At 38.3% G+C, this 22,805-nt stretch overlaps 1 protein-coding gene across 1 annotated transcript in view; it reads left to right on the forward strand.

Annotated features, from left to right (window-relative positions):
• Positions 1-237: 237 nt before the first annotated feature.
• The window catches only part of SEMA6D (semaphorin 6D), a 129,864-nt gene continuing 107,296 nt past the window's right edge, over positions 238-22,805 (forward strand). Inside the window, exon 1 of the mRNA XM_059858362.1 lies at positions 238-319. The gene's annotated coding sequence lies outside the window, so the exon portion shown is untranslated. The remainder of the gene's footprint in view (positions 320-22,805) is intronic.

The following is a 22,805-nucleotide window of genomic DNA, read 5'->3' on the forward strand; positions in this document are numbered from 1 at the left end:
TGTATTCCTTTCATGAAAGGACAGTTTTTCTACAGAAAGTACCCTCTGAGAATCAGTATTTGGGTTCACAGGCACTTGAAAAGCCAGTGTGCAGGTATGTTGTATTCAGAGCTATTGTAGTGGTCTTATCATTAAACCTGCAGTAGGCATTTATATAATAAGGCTTTCATGGGTACTGGCTAAGCGTGATTAAAAATAATCATCTGTCTGATGAATATTTTCCTCTGACTTTTGGCAGGATAACCCATCTGAAGTTGTGCCAGAGTTTACAGGAACACTGATGCCAGCAATTTAAGGATCTTCACGTTCGGTCTCAGTGGTAAGTTCTAAAGATGCCGTGGAATTTCATGTTAGAATTTTATCCCTATGGAATATTCTATTCCATGTTAGAATATTGCTGGTGTCTTTTAAGGTTATATTACAATTGAATCTGTGTGAAAAATGAAGCACTTCCCCTTGACCAATACAACAATAGAGAGATAATAAGAACATATATTGATCTGTGAGAGATTGAGCTCAGGAGCTCAGAACACAAGTTCTGAGCAATTTTCCTGAGACTAAAATCAAAAGGGCTTTTTTATTGTCCTCTCTACTAATGTAACTGCTCTCAGAAGGTTTGACATTGTATTTCGGAGAATGTAACCATTGGGCAGACTCCAAAGAGAAAGTAAAATGCACAAAAAGGAAATCCAGTAGCTTCTTCTTGCTGAAAACAAAGCAATAAGTTGTAAAATTACAAATTATTTTTCTCTTCTAATGCACTCTCTGTTGTAATTAGTCTGATTCATCAAACCTTGAGTCAGATTTTCAAATTCTGCTGTGGAGAAATTTGTAGGCAAACATAATCTGTCTTGAAGCACAGAAATCCTGCTGCAGAGATGGTTTCCCAGGGTTTTTTTTACTGTAGAAGGTCATTTGGTATAGACCTTCTACAGTAGTTGGGTAGACTGGAATAACTCTTAAACTGGAACTCCTGTTGGTGCTCAGCTTTTTCAGGAAGAAATGCCTAATTTTAGTTGATATTATTTGTGGTTAAATTATTGGTCAAAATGATTCTCTCTGTTATGCTATATACCTCGTGGAGTGTTTTGGGCCCTGGCAAGATAGGAGATGTGGGAAGTCACCCCACTCCATGTGACACTCCTGCACACAGCAGCCACTCAGGACCACTGCTGGAAGCAGGGCCTGGCCAGCCCTTGGACTCACCTTGGCGAGTCGTGCTCATGCTGCTTTTAGGTCGCTGTAATACAGATGTCAAGTACCAGCACTTCCAAGTCCTTACAGTTACAGGCTATTGAAGTATATATTTTTTTGAATTAGATTACACTGCAAAAGAAGAACTTTTCTGACATGGAAACATTCCTCTAGCATTATCATTAACCAAATACTTCAATAAAATCACTGCTTCAGTTTAAAGATGAATTCAACAACAATAGTATTCCTATTCAGTCATGCTCTATTCATATAAAAAATGAGCATAATGCTGTGTTATCATGAATCCTCAAGACAGATTACATTTCATTATTGCTGGGTGACTTTTATAATGTGGGAATATGATTCTAATAAAGGACAGTATCTCCCTCAGTGCATACTGTTCTAGCAATGTTCTTTATTAGAAATAAAAGAATACAGCATTCATATCATGTTTCTTGATCACATAACCAGTGTGCAGAACAACAAATTATCAAGGCAGTTTTCTAAGGAAACAATATGATCCTAAGAACACTCTTCTTAACTTTTCAAATTGTTATTTGCCATTACTAAAATCTATAAGTGCTGTGACTTAGAGAGTTGAAAGTCAATGCTGTTCTGACAGACAGAATTCATGAAAGGCAGAAGTGACTGGACTAAATAAACTACTAGATCTTTTTCCGTTGAAAAAAGCAAGACAGTAATGACCTAGCAAAGGAAAATAAGAGAGCTGCATTTGTTGTCTCTTAGCTGAGGCAAATGAAAATCCATTATAAGTCATCTGAATCCCAGCCCTGTGACAAAACTCCCATTCACTTCAGCAAGAGCCACTTGGGTAATGGGCATTTAAGGACTAAGGACTATAACTGGGTTAGATAAAGTCCTTTGGGATCTAGGAGAAAAATTTGGTAGACTAGAAAGACAGAGAGAGAGAAAGAAAGAGGAACTTACATATTCATATTATCAGTAAATACATAGCACATGCCTCATAAGGAGGAATGACCTTCAGGGCATACAGATGACCAGCTCGCTTGTTGAACTCTTATGGAGTTTATAAATAGTTCAATATTCTGTGCAATTAAAGGAAAGTGTGTATATGGATGTCTGTTAAATGAGAAAAAAATAGTGTTCCTTCTTCCTGCCTTTCATTATTTGACCATCCCTTCACACTTCATTTCAGCCTTTATATGGGTTTTGTGCTCATAGTTTATTATATTTTCTTGAGGCAAGAAAGATTTTCAATCAGAAGCTGATGAATGTCCATATTAAATTGGATCCCTTTTTTAATTAAGTTCATCTAAATTTAATTTTGCAATTTTACTTCAGTAAACTCATCCGACTCCAGATGTTAAATGTGATTTTTCTGTTCCTTTTCTCACATAATTTTACCTGTAAAAGATTTATTACTTAGAGAGACATTTCTGAACATTTCTGAGTGTTTTTAGCATGCATTTCATGATTGGCTGGTACACATGACCAATTAGCATCCAAAAATACCACTGTGCCCCTAGGCCTTCTTTCAATAGAGTGTTACTTTTATTACTTGAATTTTAAGCAAATAATCAGCCTTTTTAAAAGCATTACCAATGCATTTTAAATGATAAAGGGATATTGAATTCAACAAATATTTCAAAAGTGAAAGAGTAGTCTTCAGAAGCTACAAAATTCCATAAGAAAAAATGTAAGAATGACTCACTTTGATTAAAGGAAATTCCAAACAATTTAAGGGGGTGGGTTTGGACCCTTTTCTCTCATTACAAGTGTAGTGGTAAATTGTTTGGAGCATGTTATATGGACTTTGTAAGCATGGGAAACATATACTGAAGTGCCTATTAGTCTTAAATCTTTAAGATTTACTAGTTTTTTAAGATTTACTCATTTCACTAACAAGAGCAAAGGCATTGCAGATTTAACTGTCACTGCATACTTTTCATATTCTGTCATGGCTTCTGGATCAGTGTGAATGGCTCTAATTTTAAGAATTACCCAGAATCTGCTCCTTAAATCTGGACATATCTAATAACTTTGTGTGTGACACATACAAGGCATTTTATCATGAAGGCTCTGCTTCTCATCAAAGAAACAAATACCCCAATTAAACTTTCAGATAATACTAAAAAGAGAATAGTCCAATTATAAACAAAAGGGTGGTTGTATTCTTTTTTTTTTCCTTCAAAATGAAATAATTTTCCATGAGATTTTTTCTGGTGTAAGCTTCTTGATATATTAATTTGAAATATTTATCCATGCAGTCAATAAATCCAGTTTTGAACATTTGTGTCAGTTCAAGGTTCATGGGATGCAAACTGCTGGGGGTGTGATTGGCAATGTGCTGCTCCAGGTTTGTTTGGAGACTTCTTCAGAACAAGTGGAGTTCCCAGAACCAAGCAGCAGCAATGCTAATATGAATCAACTTCTCTAGTTTCTCCTTTCATATTCCTCCAAGCCTCCATAATAGCACTTGGCACTGACTACAGGGTTTGAGGAGGTGTTGTTATTGCTGTAGTCCGTGTGTTAGGGAAGGGAAGGGGTGAGTGACCAGCTGGGAGATGTCAGTGGCAAGTCTGTAGAGCTGTGTCTCTAATGATTTTCCATAGGAGTGGGGGAAGTCAGTTGCAGGGAGCTTCTCAGTCAGAGCAAGACCATAAACCCTGAAAATTTGGCTCTTCTTTTGTACTTAGATCATGTCTTTCTGGTGAAAAAATGACCCTCATGGGAAAATCTCACTTCTGTGAGTGTTAGATTTCAGCATTTTTCTCATAATGCATTTTACTACCTTTATATTAATTCATCTGTGTTTCCTAAAATGACTTTTCTCCATTCATCAATAGCAGGTGTGATTTGCTCGTTTTTCTAGCAAAAGAAACATAACAATCCTCCATTGGGTGAAATAGCTTGAGCTATAGCTTTCAAGCTTCTGAGCTTGAAAGGCTTCATGTGTGAGTCTGGATGGGACCCAAAGAAGGAACCACTTAGAAATTACAAAATGACACATTTTATGTTATTGTTAAATTGTCAAGATTTTCTGTAGATTTGCAGAGATTGTAACCATACAGGGTGTTTGCAAAGACACTGCAGAAGGGGATGTTAAACCTCCATGGTCTTAAGAATTCCTAATGACTGCCTGCCAATGCGGCTGAATCCCGCAGGGTAATGGGGGGAATGCCTACCATGTAAATATAAAGGGGTTTATTTAGGAGACCCAGTGAGCTGTGAATTATTGCCTAGGTTGTCACAAAAAAAAAAAAGGAAAATGAGTTGTGAAGAGGAAAGAACGTGTACTGAGTTCTGAATAGCTTTCTAAGACTTTTTCTGAGATAGATGGGGGAACTTATATACACTCTGCAAAAAGAGATATCTGTTCTGTCAGATTGCAGATGCATCAGCCACCCAGATTACTGTGAAAAACCCATTAAAGAAACAAAACTGGGTTATTTTTTGCCTGAAAAATGCATGAATCAGAAGAAAATAATATCAGTTCAATAGCTGAATTTAAGGTCTTTGTGGATCTGGTTTCTGGTGAAGTCAAGGAGAATGGGAGAATGTTTCCACTGCATTTAGTAGGACCTAGCCTGGGCCCTTGGAGATTAAAGAGTTAAAAGCTGGATTGATAGCAGGGGTTGTATAGACCTTCCAAGCCTGGTTGCATTGTGCATCATTAGCACAACATAATTGAAATTATTAATTTAAAAATACTTCTAAAAATTTCACTTGATGTGCTGAATAATCTGTATCCCAAATGGATAGTCTGAAAATCTACACTGTGCACTTGTATAATATTGCATATATGCAAATATTTATTTTTTTAGTGGGAACAATTTCATCTGAATTTTGAAACTCATCTTTCTGTTCACTTCAGGCACTTCGTCACAATTGAGGCAAAAAACCCTAGGGTAGTAAGCTCTAAACAGGACATCGTATTTACTATATGAAACTCATACAATCTCTGTATTTTTTGTTCCATTATATTGTAACAGGAAGTTAATTGCTCTCAGCATTGTATCTGTTTAAATGGAGCCTGTGGGTTTATAAGTATGGTGACAGAGCATATGAAATGAAGGAAACTTATGTCAGCTGTGTTTTGCAGCTATTTCCTTTAAGCATGTCTGGCTTGGAATAATGTCTTGGTTTTCAAAATTCAAGCATTTTTTATTTTTTTTAATCCCACTTTCAGTAGAATAAATAAAATTTTATGCACAAAAAGGCTGAATGAAAGAGGAAGGCTAAGACCACAGAATGCTATGGAAAGGGTATTTCTCAAGGAGTTGATCTTTTTCAAGAGAAAGAGGTTTGATATTTTATTGCTGAAAATGAACAGCTGAAATTAACAGAAAAAGTAAATGGTTTTTTATCTACATTTGAAGGTGGAGTAGAATTCTTCAGATCTCTCAGTAATTGTTGTTGAGAGCTTTCTCTTCTGAGCTGAGTGGTTCTAAATTAAATTATTTGTTTTTCAATGTGAATAAGACTTTCTTATCAGTTAGCTTACATATAATCAACTTAAACACAGTTTTAGAATGATATGAAGCATGTCAGTGTATTTCCCAGGATGAGGAATGAATACCTGATGAACTTCATTCTTCCAAGATAAAATAAAATGCATTACTTTAACATTTATTCCTGGTGATGCTGTTAAGTAGTAGTTATGGTTTGGATTCTTGTTAGATGTTCACCAAATTATATATAAACATACTGACATTCTTAAAAGTCCATTAGTAGTGAAATTTCCCCAAATATCTTAAAAGATTTTTCCAACAGAGATTTTATTGACAGAATTGTTTGAGAACATCCAAATGTAATTAAAGGCAACAAATTAGACCAGCCAGAAAAGAAGATTTGGTTTTGAACAAAACCAATGGTTTTGGGACATGAAGTATGCACATATATTTGAACCATTGCCTTATTTTTCCTAGGTTTCACCTGGCAAAGGTAAATGTGAAATTGTAGTCTGAAAGTAAGCCCAGGCCCCAGGGAGGAGGGAGAGATTTATGGTAGCGAGAGAAAGTGAGGTAGTGCAGAGGATTTGGCATTAAGCTGAGTTCCATTTCCTCCAAACAGACTGAGATGACAGCCCAAACTCCGTGAGAGATCTTGGAAGGGTCTGTAGACAACTGTTTGAGTGCCTTCCATGCAGTGAGGGTTAGTGCTTTCCTGTTAAAAGAAATATAAAATAGGGTGTTTGGAAAAGAGTACAATATCATGGCAGATCACTAAGAATCTTACATGGCACTGGAGCTTTGTGACTATATGTTACATGTGCAGGTAGGATCACCTCAGAAGCAATTCCCTCTTCTTACCAAGGTCTGAGCTAATGGCTTGTTGGATTTCCACGTTATGGAGTGATGGGATGACACTGTATTCCATAAAAATGGAATCATTCTTCATTCATGAGAATTAATAGTACACAGTACAATCAAATCGTTATATAAGTTTCTTTATTTTCTTTCTTACTAAATGTTCATAGTCAAAGTGCAAACAATAAGTTGTAATTTTAAACAAACAAACAAAAAACCCAAAGAGACAAACAAAAAAAAAAAAGCCCTCACAAAAACCCTACTGGCCCTTCAATTGTATCTGTTACATGCTAGTGCAGAATTACTAATGAGAATATGTTTAGGTATAAATAAATCTTTTATCCTCATTATAACTCCACTGTGTTCCTACAGTGAAGTCATCCACACAGAGCTGATTATGGGTTGAAAGCCTCAATGGCCTCTTTTATTTATAATAAATATTGCATACTAATGTTAACAATGTCATTGTGCAGTGTCTCAATAGAGGATTATGACTTCATGTAATGTTAGCTTGATGTCTCTCCTCTCCTGTAATGGAGTCCATTTTCCTTATAGAGGAGATGAGAATCACTTATTCACAAATCTTGTAACAAATATTCTATGTACGTACTGTGTTAACCCAGTATTAAGGTGGCACAATGAAGCTCAAAGACAGGAAACACAGAGTTGAAGTTCAGTGCTTAATCTTAGTTTACCCCTGTTGTGTGCACTGATGTACATTTTAAAGTTAGAAGTCTCTATTTTCTCCCAGATATTTGAAATGTGAATTTACTAAATTTTTAGGTGTAATTCCATAAATAGGTGCGTGGAATATTCCTAAACTGTGTGGGACTGTAAATAACAGAATCATAAACCTGATTTTGTGGCACACAGCTCATGCAAAGAGAGGATGAGATCTATTTATATTAATGAGCAAAGAGTAAGGCAATCTTCCATCAGCTACCAGAGACAAACAGCACGTTGGGGAATAGGGACCCATCTCAGGCAGCACTTAGGCACATGCTCAACCTCAATTATGGCATCAACAGGACTTGAGAAAAATCTTAAACACTGTGGAGAAAAAGGAACTTATGCATTGGTATTAAGACTCATATTTATATAATAAAGCAAAATATTTAGTAAACGATGGCACAGTCCTTTGATGCATGTGTAGAGATATTGAGTAATATTAACATAATACAATTGGATGCTTAGCTCCTGAATGCCTTCAAAATAATTTATCTGAATGCTCGTGAGGGAAGTTCAGGCTAAGATGAAAAGCATAAATCCACCTAACAGCTAACAAACAATTCACATTAACTGAGGACATGTGCAGAATGCAGGATTTTATGATAACTAGAGGTCAGAATATTACAGCTCTTGTGAAAATAACAGCTCCTATTAGTGCAAGTCTGCAATTTAACATAAACAATAAAATTAAACAAGAGTTAGCCTAAAACAGAATTCAAGTAGAAACAGGATCCTTTTTAGTGGAATAGGATACCTCTGCTAGGAAACAATTTCAAAACTAATTCTATCATCCCAGTTTGTCACATCTGTACAAAAGAATAGATGTCACATTGCATAGACCAGTGCAAGTACTGAAAATACAGAACTTGCAGAGAAAAGAATGTTTGATATTTGAGAGACTTATTTCTCTCTTAAACTAAACTAAACCCATATCTATATTTTCATTAGAATATCACTTCTAACTGCAGTGTAATCCTGCCTGGTTTGTCTGGAGATCTTGCAACATGTTGATATTTTTATCTATGTTACAAATATGTTTTTCAAGAGCTATCATTTCAATTATTTATTTTAGGAACTGCTGGCTAGATTGTCTTCTTTCTGCCAGTATAAATTTGGAGGTATTCCACCCATGACAGAAGTCAGCTTCACATTTACACCACTGTGTCTATAAAGGATCAAGCATTTACCCTCTGGCCTGTTTTCTAAGTTTAATTGCATGCTCATAATTTTATTTTAATTTTTTTTTTTTTACTTTCATATTAGTGTGTACTAATTAGGAATAATTTTAAACTAGAGAATTGTGTGAATCGTGGTGGAATGAACAAGAGGCAATATGTACATGATACCCTGTGGCTGGAAGAGATGATGGGCTTGTGTGTGCCCAAAGGAAATTGGTTAGGAATTACCTGATATTTCTGCCTGTAGTCAGTGGAGTGACAGGAGCACAGGACTGAAATGAGTGTGAAAGGAGGGGAGCAGTGAACAGATGTAGTTCCAGCTCATTGACAAGGGAACATTTCAGGGGAGGTGTGCAATGCTTTTGGTGCTCTGGTAGCATGGATGTGTTTACTGGTGGAATTCATTACCTCTATGGTGTTAGCTGAGCTAAAAAAATGGACTTTTTAAAATTAGCTCCAAAAAGACAGGCCTTTGACTTTGTGCAGGGTGCTCTGTAGGATCCATGGAGTCCTAAACATTTCTGTTACCTCTGATTTCATTTTACTTGAGGTGGGGACTGTTCAGCTGGTCAGTCAGTCAGTCCCAGTGTGTGAGCACAGCACTTCAGGACTCTGCCCTCGCTGCAGGAGGGCTCGGGCACAACAGCCTTGGAGTTTTGGCATGGGGTAAATAACCAGGCAAATGAGAGGTTCAGCCATTTTCACAGCATAAAAAATTCCAGAGGGATTTTCCTTCAAACTTCAGAAATACCTGCTGAAACATGGAACAGCCCAGCACAAAAGCCATAGGTTTTGAAAATTTAAAAATGAGTGAAAACGTGGATTTTTGCTGAGATCATATTGCCAGTTTATGGGATGCATTTCTAACTGGACTTCTGCCTCTTCTAACAAACAGGGGCCAAAAGCTCCCTCTGAGTGAGGGAATTCCCCATTTCTGCAGGTTCCCTCTGGCCATGTTAGTAGACATGCATGGAGAAGCCTCCATGAAAAGGCCCAGAGGTCTGGCCACTGCTGGAGGCACAGAAGGGTGGTCATTCTCTCCCTTCTCCCACCCAGGAGTGATGCTGGGCACACATTACAGCCTCTGCAGTGAGAGCCACGCATCAAAGGAGTCCTTGTAAACTGATAATTGACTTCATGTTCAATTATATGCCCAAAAATTGCCAGAAAATTGATATTCCAAAAAAACAAAACAAAAAAAACCACCACCCCTAAAAACTAGTTCAAATTTTGCTCTCACTATACTCATTACAAAAATCCCTGAGAAACTGTCTCTTGAATAAATAAGCCTCTACTTACATGAATAAAGGAGCAATATTTAGATAACAGTTCAACATGTAGGAGAAATTTGGCAAATCTAATGTTTTCAAATCAATTTGGTATGTGTTATGAGAATAATGCCAGTGGAAAGGTTGCTTTCTAATTTTTTCTTTTTTAAAAATGTAAAGGAGAAAGAAGAAAGTTGGCTTTGATAAACAGAAAAACAGTGCTTTAAATAGCTAGAGCAGTGATAAGGCAAAGAGCTTCTAAATAAATGAGGCATGAAAGGTTTTTTTTTAAAACTCCAAATGAAAGTTGTGTATTCATGAGAACAGCTTTAAATTTTGTGAAAATGGGACAGCAATATATTTTACGGTTTTGAGTAAGGAAACGGAGTCTTGCCATATTAGAATATGTACAACATCTCTGCAAAGACAATATCTGTCAATATCTAAAGCACTTTCACCTTGACTATAGGAATTCTGTAAGATAAGAGTAATTTTGATTTTGCCAGAATAAAAGGACACTGGAACCTGGAGTTTGATAGAGCTGTTCTGTTGGCTGGGAGGTTTGCCTTTCACTTGTGTTTGATGTGATATTCAATTCATTTTGCCAAAATATTTTATGCCAAGTATTGTTATTAAGTCTTTTATATTGCAGAGATTTTTGTCAACAGACACACAAGGACTGAGTTTTAAGTAGAGTTAATCATTGAACTCAGAGAAGAGAAACACTGGGGGAGCTCTCTTGTACAAACAAACCACCATGCATGCTTTACCCATTTCTGTAATTATTACCCCATTTTCAGAACAGTGTAGGTAAAATATTAAATCTGTCTCTCCCTCTGATCTCTATTCATATATGTCTTGTAAAACCTATTAGAAGAAACAGATAATTAAAATAGAAAAAGCCATGTATTTGCTGCAGCTGCTGGTGTATTGAGTCTTTTGAAGTTTGCCTTAAGCAATTATATCTGAGCAGTTCTTTAGGAAGCCTAAGAAATAACATAGAAATTTCTAAGATATTTTTATTTTCTGACTCTTTCAATTCTTTGTAAATACTATATAACATTATAATGGGAGATTAAATGTTAATTCATGCAGCCTTTGAAAAACAAATTTTAAAAGGAAAAAGGATTTCCACAGAAAAAAGTAGTGTCCTGCCTTTTTCCCTGTAGCCTCCAGCATGTCCAAAACAGTGACTTTATTTTAAAATAGTATTTTTAATTGGTGTTTGTGGTTTCATTTTACGATTTGATTTGCATTGTAAATGTGGCCATCTCTTAAATGGTAAATATATATATTGCATCTCTTCAAAGGTAAATATGTATTGCAGAGGTGTGGTTCAGTGTTTTTGTTATTACTGTGCACTCAGGTGTGTGTAATCCCTGAGCATAGATTAGCCTTGTTATGGGAGCTCCTGATAGTTGCAGCCATCTGGCGAGTGATCCCTTCCCATCTAGAGAGGAGAAGTAAGGGCAAAGCTGCACATGGGTTGTACTGAGTAATGTTTAGCAGATTTTCCTGTGGTATTACTGAAACTCTAGCTTATAATTCTTAAAGCAAGATCTACGCTCCATCACCAGAGGCAGTGAGGTGTGGTAGTCAATTGTGGTTGGGATGTGGGAGAGAAAATCTGTGGCCCAATCCACGATAAGAAATAGATCATAGCCTGACAGGAGGGCAGCTCTTGCTACCTAATGAAGCTACAGTGCCTAATGAGCTTGTCCTCCTGAACCACTGAGGATAATGGATCTATGCAATTCTGGAGTCCTTTCCCCATTTCACAGAGCCCAGGCCCAACTGGGAGGCACTATGACATTTAAGGATGACTGCCATTTTCCATTGCTGACACTTCAGCTAAAATGATTTGTCCTTGTGTTTCTTATTTTCCATAGTAATCACTGCCATAAGTCTGTGTCCAGTGGCATTTGACTGTGAAAGTGACACCCACACCAGGGAATATGTCTGGGAAAGGAGCAGACAACATGGCAACTGTTGCTAAAGTAGCATCATCCCTGGTGGGTCTCCAGCACTCTACCCCAAACATGCAGCATGCACCAAAAATTCAGCCTGCTCAGGCCCTACAGCTCACCAGGCCACTGCTGGTGTGGATTTGGAATAAGGTGTTAGGTAGTGGTCCTGTCTTCCTTAACACCTTTCTGATCAGGAGTGCCAGGTGGGTCTCAGGTATCCTTTAGCACCTGGTGGTAGGGTACAACAGCACTTGCTGCTGTTCATTGCCTTTCTTTGGGTAGGCTGATGGCTCCTTGATACAATTGACCTGGCAGCACAGCACAAAATCACAGTATGGATGCCACAGGTGTTACAGGAACTGCTCTTTGGATGCTGTGTAAGAGTTTTACAGGAACTCTAATCTGGCAGCACCCAAAAATATTCATTTTCCCCAGTTCTCGCTTTGGCTGCTGCTGTTTCTGCTGTGACCATACCAGCACCTAAACCTGACAGAGCCTGCACCTGCCAGCTCACCATGCAGCACAGAGGAAGGCCAGGCAAAAAGTAATCCCAGTAAGATGTTGTTTAAGAAATTTCTGTGCCACTTGTGCAGCTCCCTGGATATGACAGAAAAGACTTAACAGCGACTCTTTCAAAAAAAGATACAATTCCATTTCATGTTATTTTAAGGAAGATGATGAGACTACCTTAAACTTTTGGAATGTCTATAAAAGAGTATAAATAACAGCTCTCTGATCTGTTTTAAACCTTTTAAAATTTGTATTAATCACACAAATTTCTGTCACAAACAGAAAAAAAAAAATCCTTCCAGCAGAAACTTCTGTTGCAAGTATTCAAAAATAGATCCATGCTCTGAAATTTCCAAATTAGAAATTTTATTTCCATCACACTTTTTTTTTTTTTCTCTCAGAGGAAACTTAATAATTAGACTCTGTGCTAACCTGTAGGGGCAGGCATGGTGTGGGAAGGTGGCTCTTCCAGGGCAGTGGGTGACTCCAGGAGATGGAGCTGAAGAGCAGCAGGATGAAGGAAAACACCGTGACTCATCAGCCCACCCACAGACAGGAGCGGTGCCTTGCGTGAGCCCTGGGGCTTTAGTTTAAATTTAAGGTGTTTCTTCTGAGGGAGCTACCCATGGAACCCTGCATCCTAGATCACTTTGTTGTGCACAGAACCACTGCTTGTGTGGCCCACGGTAAAGGGCAGAACCTATGTAAATTTAAAATAAAGGAGAAACACAGTCCAGTTTATTACCCAATCCAAATAGCAGCTGTTTTGGGGACAGTACAAGGACAGACATAAAGAGGATGATGTTGAAAATATGGTCAGTTTTACCCAGGGACACTTCATTTCCAGGAACAGGATGTGGTCTTCAAACACTTGCTTTAGTCCAGCTGCAGAGAATCCCGGGGTGCAGAGACTCATGTAGCCAAGGCTTCTTCACCTGTCACTCGTGGGGAAGGAGACACTTGTGAATGTAAATCCCTGGATTCAAGTCTTGAGAAGCCTAAACAATCCAGGAGTGACTGCGTCTTGCACCCTTGTGAGTTCCAGAAATCAAGGCTTGAGTCTATCACCAGGAGCTCTTACTGTTATTTTCATTTTTGCCTGTATCATAACATCCAGATGTCCAGCAGATACAGTAGTGCCGTGCTGGCATTGATAGGTAAGGAATATTTTTCTGAACAGAAGTGGAAACAGCTGCTCTGTAATGGTTCTGACTTACCTTGAAACATGAGCAGAGAAAATGCAATGTGTCTCTTGCCTACAAAGTCCCTCTGAGGCTTTAAGTTTCAATCAAAAGGTTTTACTCTCCAAAAATTACTCCTCACTTAAAAAGAGGAAGGATGCCCTTTGCTGCTTTTGCCTAGAGCCCAATATCTTCTGACATTCCATGGCAGCTGTAGCAACGCTCTTCTTAATGCAAAGAACATCTGGGCTGCCTGCAATTCTGGGAGAGAAGTGTCAAAAGTGTCATAGACATCCTTGAGCAAAGAAGGATCTTCACTTTTATTACACAGAAGTGTCAAAAACAGCATTATTGAACATCAGGTTGCAATTTGGCAAGCAGAATGTAAGTCTGAATAGATGTGACAAAACCCCTTCTAGGAAATTGCTACTTAGTGTTATTTTTTCATCATTTAAAATTAGCATTTAAAGGAAAAGCACAAATGGGAAGCCTCTAGGTAACCCTGACAATGACAGATCCCAACATTCTTTTTTTTTTTTTTTTTTTTGTGCTTACTTCACAACCCCATTGCTGTCCATTGAGTGACTGAGATTGATTAGATCATTGTCATCATCAGTAAAATGCACTGCATTGATCCAGCCTCACTCAAAAGCCAGCTCATGTGACACAGCTAATTGGACATAATTGAAAGTTCCAGCTCCAGAAGGTCACTGAGCTGGACTCAGGACACTAAGTTATCATTTTATCCTTGGAACAGGGTCAACTCTCCTGAGAAATACGATGGCTTTTGTCACACTCTTAATTGTTTCTCCATGGTTTGTGTAGGATAAACCCAGGCTTTCATACTTTGATTGAATTTTTATGGTGGACAGAAGATAATTATGACCTCTTAATGCTCAATATTTTTTTAAGTCAGATTTTGTTTCTTAGTCAAGTACAATTCTACAGAGCTTCAGATAAGGACAAAAATTGTCTTTAGAAAGGAATGGCAGTGTGAGACACATCATAAGTACTTAGCTTCCTAAGGAAAATATGTCACTGGTTAAAAATTTGTTGGAACAGTGTTGAGCTGTGTTCCTCTCTTTGTTACCACATCCCTCTTTCCCACCTTCCCTTCTTTTCCCATTTTCTGCTGTGCTCTTCTGAAATTTGATTGCTGCAGTCGAGATGTTGGGCTGAACCAAGTTTGAGGCTGTGGAGTTGTGTAAACCCAAAGGTCAGGCACAGTCAAAAAACAGAGGAGTTGCAGAAGGACCTGCAGACAGACATCGAGCCTGGCTTGTCAGCTTCTGAGCACTGCCATGGGGTCCAGCAAAACTCCTCTGAACAGGGTCCTGGTGAAAGACTGTGCCTTCAGGAAAATGGCCATCTGGCCATTTGCTTCATGCTTTAAGATGTACACCAAAATCCCACACTACTTTCAAAGAGTATGGTTTGTGTAAGCAGTGCAGTATGAAAATGCTTGTGTAAAAATTCTCTTAAAGAGAAACACAGTGTTTGGAAAAAATAGTTTCTTTTTACTCAACAGAATTCAGTGGGCAAAGCTAGGAATTTAAGTAGGTCTTACAATCTGTGTCATTGCGTTTTTGGCCCTTTGCTCAGAATCAAATTAGCAGCTTACTCTTTATTTCTTTCCTTGTATTTGCTGTTGAAAAGTTGGCATATCCCAATAGCTCCCATTGCTTCCCATTCCAAATGCAGGTCAAATGCCAGCTTTCTAACAGTGAACGTCATGTATAATTTCTTATGGAAAAGAAAGTGCTTGATAAAATGTCTGCAATCGTTTCTTCTTTTGTGTTTTTGATATTAGGGTTTTATGTGTTCTCAGGCTTTGTTGGTTCCTTGGGTTTTTGGAAATGTTTGTTTGGTGGATTGGAAGCTTGCCTTTGGTCATCTGTAAAACAAGCAGAAAAGGAGAGGCACCAAGGTGCTAAAGTATGAATAAATAAAGGGAAAGACAGCTGTGGTACTGTTGTGGGACAGAGGCTTGACACAACTTTTTTGTGATTAATTATTGTATCATAATTTCCAAGTTGTTCAAAGGTGATTTGTGGGGAAGGATTTTCACAAACCTAGCAACAAAGAATTAATACAAGTTTGGCAATACATTTCTAATGATGATTAACAGAACAGTGAGTTAAGGTACCTGGTTTATAGAAAGACATATAGAAAGTAAATATAGAATTTTTCTTCTAAAAATCGTGTATTTTGACATATGCATAGAAACAGGACATTCATCCATATTAAATACATAACTCTCCAAAAATACAGGTCTAATGTGGGCCAAAGGTAAATGACAAGCAATAATTGTTTTATCTTTTGTAAGTCTTTCAAAAGTTTCAGCCTAGCAGCTATTAAAACATAACTTGCAATTGACAAATCCCCCTGGGCTGCTATTTATAGTATCCTAATTTTCAAAGAAAGCAAATCAGGGAACAGTTTTTAACATGAATAATATTGCTCCCAGCACTCTGTCTCCAGCCCACACATTGTGTTTTTTGGCATGATCATGGCAATTAAAAAAAATAAACAGCTCCTTTAATTTTTTTATACAGCCAATGCTGACACAGCTGGCAGAGAAACTCAGTGAAAGGTAAACATTCTGCTCAAAATGTAATCTAACATATTGTTGTGTTTAGTTGTTAAAATGTAATTTTTCCGAAAGAATATTTTTAAAGTAAGTTTTGGTGGGTTTTTTTTAATAGAATTGCTAGTATATTGAAATCTGATTACAAGAAAGATTATTAGTCTTTTAAAGCAATAGCGCTTGTGACACTGGATATTCAGTCAATGGCTTATTGAATTTTTAAAAATATTCTTAACAAAAATCAGGAACCAAAATTAGGTATGATGCTTTGTCCTTCAGCAGAATATAATAGTCTGAGCTAGTAAAATCAATTTCTTTTAATAAAATCCTGTCAAAGCAGGAAGTTGCATAATAAATGTCTTCAACTATTTAAAGGGAAGAAAAAATCTAACAGAATTAAGAATAGCTTCTGATTTGCTTCAACAACATAAAAAGATTGTCTCGTTCCTTATAATCTAGAGAAAACACATGAACACATTTCTTTCAGGCAAGAGACATAGGTAAGTAATTATCTGTCACACATGCCCAGAAGTTCTGAATGTATTTTTATTTTTTTTAAATCACAACTTTGTGTCACTACTTATGATTAGGATGCTGTAGTTCAACATTTTAGTCCCTGTTGGAGCCAACGCAGAGGCAGCCCAGCAGACCTGGGTGCACGTTGCACTCGTGTGCTCTGCAAGGCTCAGGAGGACTCTGAGCAGGAGCTGCGTGGTGCCTGTGTGTTGCAAAAGCCACCTCTGCCCCAAAGCGTGACCTGCTGCTCTTGGGACAGCCCTGTGGGAGGGGTGCATAAACAAACAAGTGCAGGAAGCACCCAGGGTAAGTGCTGGGGAAACTCGAGGGTTTGTTGTGGCTGCATGCACAGCAGCTCAGCACTTACTGAAACTCCTGGTTTGCTCACCTGGTGAGTAAGAGCAGGAGATGTGCTGCTCTGTGCTACCTGGACAGTGGGGCTGCCCAAGCCAGAGGAGTGGCCTCCATTATCTGGTGTTCCTGTCAGCTGGACTTCAGTTGTTTTTAAAAGGAATGTTTTTAAAGATCCACCTTTTCCTCTCACTTTCCTCTCTCACTGATAACCAGTATATCCTTGGTATCAGGATCTTCTAACTCCCAGTTGTTTCTCCTTCTCTCAGACTGAATGGTAAAATGAGCAGGTGTGCTGCAAAAGAGGTTATCTGCCTTTTATAATCTGTAAATTGCCTTCTGGGTACAAAGTTGGAGTATATGGATTTAAGCTTATAAGAGCAACTGAACAGTCATTTGTAATGTGTATAACATGAGGTGAAAAGAAGCATTTAAAGTTTAGAGCGACCTTCAGTTGAGAAGAAAATTGTCTGGTGACTGCTATTGTTGATCTTGGAATGTGTTTCAGATGTTAGGTGTGGACTTTATATCACCCTCGGGGCACTTAATAACAACTAAACGAGCATTAACTGCTGAAGTCAGTGGAGTTTTATCAGTGTGAATCCAGGGGCATTGTTGTCTTTGTCTTGTCACAAAATAAGTTCAAAATAATGGTGCAGAAGAAGGAGTGGAAGAGAAACATTCTGAGGTGTGATTCTCCAGTTGTTCCATACTGTTACATCAGCACATTTGCAAACTAAACTTGTCCTGTCTGATTAGGAAAGGTGTAATGGAAAAGATTTCAATTAAATAGAAAATTCTTTCTAATGAAAATACAATTGGAAAAGGAAGAGAACTTTTACAGGATGGTGCTAATCCTGGAATTTTTGTCTAACTAGGCTTTTAGCAACCTGTGCATTCTCTATTCATGGAGATCATCGCACCTGGATTATTATCATAAAAATAACAAAAGCCCAGGAACGTGATACATTTGTTTCATTGGAAGCTTCAGTTGCCCTGATTTGATTCTCATATATGAAAAGATGTTTCAATACAACCTAAACTGTTAGAGTATGGGTATCTGGGGGCATCCCCCAGATTTTTTCTGTTGATTCCTAATCTGAGGAGATATGCCCCACACAGCTGTCCCAGTGTTGATGCTGGTGCATTTGAGAGGAGTTCTTACTAAGTTTCTTACTGATTTCAGAGCAAGCTCTTTGCCAAATGCAAAACCCAAAGACGATGATTAATAAAGTGACCTGTGTTGTATGAATCCGATATGCAACAGAGCCTCCAGGAGCAGAGCATCTGGAAGTTTGATGTGCCCCTGTCTGCTGGTGACAGCACCTTTGGCCAGGCTTTCAGAGCCATCCATACCTGTTTGTCTGCTCTCTGCTGGTGATCTTAGCATCACAACAGGCCTGCACACACAGAAAGGTCATCTGTGCTGGGCATAGTCCTGTGAGCAGATCAGCAGCTCTGCCTCCTCCCTGATAATTCCCAGTGAGCAGACTGGAGCTCCCTGCAGGGCCCATGATGGACAGCAGGCTGTGCTTTTCAAGTGTAGCCCACAACCAATAGGAAAGGAAGTCTTTTGCAATGAAAAAAAATAAGTCTTTTGTAGTATACAGCAGTATGATGATTATGGACTCCATATCAGACCCATGTGAAATGAAGTTGTTGATGTTAAGCACAAAAATATCTGAGATAATTTTACATCCATTCGAAGCAAAAGGGGAGGGGGGAACAAAAAAGGGAAGAAGCAAGGATCGATATTTGTTTAATAGAAAAAGACAGCATCTGTAGGGAGAAAATTATAATTCTAGGGTTTTTTTAAGACTATTAAAAAGAATAAAGAATAAAAATAGAGGGAGCTGGAAAAAGCAATAAAATCTATAAACATTAATTCATGGCCAGTTTTTTTGAAGTATATGACATTTTTTCCACAAATCCACTAACAGGGTTCTAAACATGAGTGAGAATAGCAAATTGCTTTTTCCATCCCTTGGATCTATAGCTTCACCTCTACACTTGAATGAAAATATTAACCATCAGGCATATACTTATTTCTTTTGTTTATGCTCAGCCTCAGGATTTTTTCAGCTGAAATCAATAATTAAAATGTTTAATAGCCATGGATAAGTGTTATAAATGCAACTTTGTTAAACATGGATTATACATACATACATACATATATATATTTTCATATATATATATCTTGGATAACTAAGATATTTATGGCTAGATGTTTTTAGCCAAGTAATAGAATTTCAGAGGAGAGTCAATGTTTAACTTCATATTTGCTCAGCATATGATGTATTCACTGTGGATGTTCAAACAGTGTGGTATCTTTTTATTTTCTTTCCATAATAGAAAGCAATAATTTGTTCTTAAGAAAAACAGATTCACACAGGTTTTATTTCAGGTGCTACAGAAAGCATGGGCTTTCGTGTACAAGTTTGTAAAAGATCATAGAAGAAATAATTGCAGGAAGTAGAACTCCTGATGCAATGAGAATTTTGAATATCCATCTCTGATTAGTAAAATATAACACAATATCTATCTGAGATTACCTATGTAGTTTTAGATATGCATTTGGAGCACGATTTGGGTGTATGTTTGAAAAGAGAGAATGAGAGTTTGAGTCCGTGTTTTGGATAGAAGAGGGGGCTACTCAGTCCTCTGCCATAGCAGGGAAAAGGTTCAATAGACCCCCACCTCTGTTCCTGTTCTTCCCATGGCTCTCTGCCCAGGAGCAGTTCTGCTGGTAAGGAATGAAAAGATGGATTTAATTGTCAGGCTCTTTGCATTGTAGCACTGAATTGAGTGAAGTAGGCTTAAAGCTTTTGGAAGCTGGAACGCTTGTATTTTCAGACATCCATGGAAATACTGATCTGATGGGTTTTGATTTTTTTTCAGCTTTCCCTTAACAATTCCATGATACTGATTACTTTTTCCTGATGAAACAAAAAACAATTTCCTCTTTTTGCTTTCTCTGACCGTGTCTATCTCTGAAGTGGAGCTGCACATCCAGTTCTGAGGTGCTGGCCCAGGGTGCCACTGCTCCAGCTGCCTGCTGCTCTCCTTTGTGTCCAGCAGCAGTCTCTTAGTGAGAGTCAGTGAACTCTGCTGGGTTCTCCCTACCAGCCACAGGACCTAATTCACAAAGCAAAATAGTTCAAAATGCTGTGTTGCCCCCTTGCTCTTCTCCTTACATCAGTTGTTCTAGCACAGGGTTCTTTATCCTTACATGATCACTGATTTCACTCTATAGCTTTTCAAGTGCCTTAGTTTAATGAACATATGAAAAGCTCTTCTCTGAATATCTCCTTCAAGAAATGTCTGATGTGATACATGAGAAGTTACACACAGGGACAGCAGGGGTTCTGTGATAGCCAAAATCAAAGATGGAGATTTTTGTTAGAACCTTTCAGATTATTTTAGAATCATTAAACTGTGAAATAGCTAATTTTTAGCTTGCAATTTTTTCAATATATAACATTTATTTCTCTTCATCATTCCTTGTATTTGCTCCTCACAGCTATTTGTTGCATCTTGCTTCTGATGAAAGTGCAGACTCTGAATAAGCCTCAAATCTTCTTGCTCACTGACCTAGCACAGTAAAACCAACACAACATCCCCATCCCTGCAAACAGTAATCAGCTCTCCCAAAGAAGGCATAGGTGAGCAAAGCCCTTCTCAGTGTGAGCAGTCACCAGGCACAGGTATGGTTTGTGCTGTCTTCCAACGTATTCCTTAGGAAGCACATTCTGTGAACTACCCTTTATTCTGAGTTTTTTAGAATAAACCAATTAGCCTGTAAACCAAATTCATGTATCCACATTTTAAAAGAGAACTATTTATTTGAGTTTAAACACTCTGGATTTTGTTTCCAAAAGTGGAGAAAATCAAGTCTAATAGGAAAGCCATTATTATATATCTGGTATAATAAACACAAGCAACAAATTTCTAAAGGCTCTCCAGAACTAGCAGCTATGTGTTCTCCATTTTGTTCTCGTTTATGGCACTGATAGTATCAACAAAATCCTTACAGTTCTTTGAGTCATCTTCCTCAGAGTTGTGGTCAGAGCTGGCCTTTTTGTTATTATTGATACTAACCTGACCTTACCAACTAAAGTTTCTGGCTGTCAAGGAGCTCTTCCAAGTTTTGCTAAGGACTGGAAGTCCACTGTACTTCTGCAGTCTGAGTTGTGGAGTAACAAGGTTAGGATTTTTGTGTGTTTTTTCACTTAATTGCTAAAACATTTATCCAAAATGAAGAAAAAAATATTCATACTGTATGGAAACTGTGAGATGAGTGCAATTTTAGATACTTATCCCCTCCTTTTTTGTCAGCTATGTCAGGGTTTGTGTAGCAAAGGGAAGTGTAAGGCTGGTAGACTCAGCTGTATTTTCAGAATACTGGGTACAGTGTATGCAGCCTGACATATAAGCAAAAACATTGCAAAAATAAACAAAAGCAAAATTCTAACAATAATTAATAATTCTATGCTGGACAAAGGCTGGTGTCTGGTGAAACTACAAGATAAGACGTATACCGAGCTCCTGCTCTGTCACATGGAGAGAAGAGGGGTTCTGAATATGCCATGGCTTTCCACTCTTGTCTTACACACAGTGCACTTCTGTGTGTGAAACAGCCATCTTGCCTGTACCTTCCCATGCCAGAGTCTCTTTTGACCCTGCTCAAAAAGGAAAACATTTATTAAATGAGAAATAGAAGATAGGACCTCAAAAATATGGCCAAATATATGTTAGTCTAAGTATATAATGAGTATTACAGGAATTCCTCAGCATAAAGAAGATCCCGGTTTTTGTTCTGGACTCAGTACAGACTCTGGAAAAAGGTAGGTTAATCCTTAAAATGGGCACCTAGTTTTGAGATGCTGTGGTAGGAAGTAGCTCTTTCCAGCCTAATTTCATTTGGGTTAGCCTACAGGGACCTCTGTGCCCATAGAGCTGGACTATTTCTCATCCAGCAAAACTCAGTGAAGGGAAAGGTGTTCCACACAGGGCCCTGCGACTTTTCATTACTACAGTAATACAAATAATCCATTATATGGAGTCTTTGGAAGAAAAATGTTTGACTGTATGGAGCAAGTAATGGTGTTTGATGTACCTCCAAAGGGGTAGTCAGCGGGTGAGTCTTGAAAAACTCAGCTGCTTTTCTCAGCAAGTTTCTGCCTTGTAAACTGTGCCTTTGTTTTTTGTCTATGTGGGCTCTGATGCCTTCAATTTCCCTTTGATGTATGAATGAATCCAGTGATTCACAACAAAACTCAAACTGGACCTGGAAAAGCACAGAGGGATAGAAGAAAGAAGGGAAATGGAAAAGGTAGTTTTAAATATTCACACCACTAAAGCTGGTGAAATGTTCTGTATACAGACAGGATGATTGTGTATTTGCTCTTTGTGGCCATTTGGGGCAGCTGAGGCTTGTGGGTGTACTTGAAGTTGGATGGGTGGGGTTTTTTTGTTTACTATCACCTATGTGTATGAGCAGTGGGAACACAAAACAGTAAAAATTATGACCAGTGACTCACTGACCAGAAATGGTCTGATTTGTACTGTCTGAAGCTGTGCAGACACAGAGCATGAGTGACAGCAGAGAACTGTCTGTAAAAGTTCAGAGGAAGAATTTATGTACTTGCATCTGTCAAGTCACTCAATGCAGCAGCTAATTCAGGTGATTGCAGTAACCTAATGCTGGACAAACTGCAAGAGAAATGGGCTGAAGACCAGGCTGCTGTGGCCTGTGTATGGCAGGAGCAATCTGTCCTCTCCTGATGGGGAAGACGGATGCTGATTTCCTTGTATCTGTACATTCCCTGGCTCCTAATCTCTGAGGGTCTATTAACTGTCTGGTTATCCTATAAGGAAATGGAAAAGAGGGGCTATGTCCTGTCTTGCCATTGCATGTCTGTGTGAGGGAGGTAGGGCTGTTCCCTGGGCTCAGTCTGGCAAGGCCACACAGGACAGTGTGCAGGACAATCTGCCCTTCTCCCTTAGGTTTCAGAATTGTGAAACAGAGCCCAG

This window comes from Haemorhous mexicanus, chromosome 13 (assembly GCF_027477595.1).
Source record: "Haemorhous mexicanus isolate bHaeMex1 chromosome 13, bHaeMex1.pri, whole genome shotgun sequence".
Lineage (NCBI taxonomy): Eukaryota > Metazoa > Chordata > Aves > Passeriformes > Fringillidae > Haemorhous > Haemorhous mexicanus.